We start from the raw sequence: 2,856 nt of genomic DNA, 5'->3' as shown, positions 1-2,856 counted from the left end.
AAGACCAAAACATACCAAATATATATATATATTATGAGGTAGTTAATAGTAGGTCGAGTAGAAAGTTTCTTTGAAGGGTTATGTCAAGGACGCCTATATATTCCAACAATTGAGGAATTAAGGAATGGGATATTGTTGGAGGCTCACAACTCACATTTTTTATGCACCCAAGCGGTACAGAAAATCACAGTGTCCTTGAGATTCGGGCGTAAGGGTAAACTTGAAGAACACTAAATTTCTTAGATCTTGGAAAATCATGTCGTGATAATTGTATATTTATTTTACCTTTATTTGAGTTATCAGACGTGGGATTTGAACCCACGCCCTCTGATCCCGCATCGGTTTGAGAAGAGAATGAAGAATAACTTATGAGTATTTGTAAACGTCTCTCTAGTAGCGTGTTGTAGAACTGTGATTCTGACAACGATTTGTTATGGGAAACAATGGACAATATTTTTTAGTGGCTGGAAATGGGAACGAAGCATTCCTTAGAAGAGTGTGGAAATCTCTCCCTAATAGACTCGTTTTAGAATTGTGAGACTGATGACGATACGTAATGGGCAAAAATGGACAATATTTGTTTGCGGTGGGTTTCGGCTATTACAAAAGCTATCAAAGTTAGTCATCGACTATTACAAAAGCTATCAAAGTTAGTCATCGGCTATTACAAAAGCTATCAAAGTTAGTCACAAAGTGGTGTGCTAGCGAAGACGCTGGCCCCCAAGGAGAGTGGATTGTGAGATCCAACATTGGTTGGAGAGGAGATGAAACATTCCTTATAAGGGTGTGGTGGGCTTGAACTATTACAAATAATTACCTGGAATAGCACAGTTAGTTAGAGTGTGTGGCTGATAACCACAAGGTCGAAGGTTCAAACCCTCCTTCTAGTGCTGGGAATAAGCTTACCATGAATTGAAGGTAAATTAGAGGTGACTTGTTTGATTAATTGTGAGCTCAGCAGCGGCGCATGCCTAGTGATGATGGTTACAAGTGTCATACCTTTTGATTGTTATATTTGCTTATTATGTTATGACTTGTTGTAACCCCTTCATGATTAGTACGGACAAGCCTTGTGCTACTTCTATTTTAGGTAAGGGCTAGAAACCCCTATACAATTGACGAGGACATCACAAATAGAGATAATGACACGTGCATAGAATAATTGTATTTAATTTTCTTAGGCATAGGTTAGTATAGGGCATTTTTTCTTTGATGTTTTAATGGTTTTAGTTACTATTTCTTTATGTTGTTTTAAAGATGCTTTCAAATGAGTAAGTCCATGACACTATTTTAAGATGAAGTTTAAATGCTTAATTTCGTATAAGAGCATAGGATATGATGACGGTGGCAACTTTAGGCTAATAGAAATCTAGGGTCGTTACCGTTGGTATCAGAGCTCTAGGTTATAGATTCGGTAGACTTGCCTACGAGATAGGCTTGCCACGTTCCATGATTTCACCATCGATGTCCTAGCACCAACAGGTATGTCTGGTATAAGATAAGATAAAGAAATGTCTTTAATTTGCATGTACTTTTTTTTGTTTACTAATATTGAATGTAATTTAGTATCAAATATGTGAAGCTCTAACTATATGATTTATGGAAGCATTATGTTCTACCTAGTTGTACTTTTATGAATATGTCATGTTTACTAAATTATATGTTGTGATTATACGTGATATGATGCAATTTATGTTAGAGAGATATAGACTTCAGAAATTATATATTGGTTTTAGCATCATGCCACATAAAGGACACTAAAAAGAACGACGAGGAAGGAGATTACCCTGTATTAGAGGTAGAGGAAAAGGTGGAGGTGAAGATAGCCCACCTCGTGAAGGTTTAGTGACTAGGGCGGACGCACCTTAAGTTGTGCTACCTTAGGCTGCACACCTTCAGTAGCACCAATAACTCAAATAAATCCCACTACAAGCCTATGTGAGAATCATTTCAGACAATACAATGATGCCCACTCAACAAGCCAATAGGGTGTGGAAAGGGGAATGAATCCAACAAGCCAATAGGCCATCCTAACTGCTTATTGTTATACGTAAGAATTACTATTTTCATTGGTGTGATGTCTAGGGTGTGTTGCCTTTTACAGAACCAAAAGTAAAACAATTAGAACTTATTTTTGAACATGGACAATATTATACTATTATGGAGGTTCGTGATTTCTAATCATCAAGCATTCTTGATGAGATTTCATGGGTAAGATTATCCATCATTTTCTATTGAATCAAAACCCTTGAATTGAGTTATAATGTTTTAATAATTTTCAGTGAATTATAATTTTTTAGTTCATTTTCAGGGTATCTTTGAGTTTTCTAACGTTGTTACTTAGTCTTAATCAAGCATTCTCGATTAGATTTCATAGGTAATATTATGGTCCAACCTTTTCTATTGGATCAAAACCCTTGAATTGAGTTATAATGTTTTAGTAATTTTTAGGGGTAGCTTCGGGTCGTTGAAATAAAATGTAAATGCAACTTTGAGCCTAATTGATTTTAGGTTTCCCTTTTAAGGTGTTTGAAGTATATTGACAGTACCTATATTGCTCTCTGAGTGTTAAACATAAATTGAAGCTTATTTTTTATTTGGGCATACCCCAAATGTGTTGTTTTATGTCCTAAAACTCATAGTTTGTAAACAAAAACATATTATGTTTTCAATAAAGTTATTATTGATGTTTATTTAGTAAAGATTGCTATTGAATAAAGTGAATGTTACGATCATTAATCTAAATCCAATAAACTAAGAAAACTCTGGCTATAGTATGATTACTTGAACTATATGTAGAGACACAAGAGTGGATCAAGTTCAAGTATATAGTCAAAATGGTTTATAGTACCGGGA

The 2,856-nt window shown here is 35.1% G+C and overlaps 1 non-coding gene across 1 annotated transcript; it reads left to right on the top strand.

Moving 5' to 3' along the window:
- The first annotated feature begins 816 nt into the window (after positions 1-816).
- TRNAI-GAU lies at positions 817-890 on the top strand. Its single transcript has one exon. It is a non-coding gene; the product is annotated as a tRNA-Ile (tRNA).
- Positions 891-2,856: the final 1,966 nt, after the last annotated feature.

The sequence above is a fragment of the Cucurbita maxima genome, unplaced genomic scaffold (assembly GCF_002738345.1).
Source record: "Cucurbita maxima cultivar Rimu unplaced genomic scaffold, Cmax_1.0 Cma_Scf00245, whole genome shotgun sequence".
In the NCBI taxonomy this organism is placed as follows: domain Eukaryota; kingdom Viridiplantae; phylum Streptophyta; class Magnoliopsida; order Cucurbitales; family Cucurbitaceae; genus Cucurbita; species Cucurbita maxima.
This window is presented reverse-complemented; position numbering and strand designations above follow the sequence as displayed.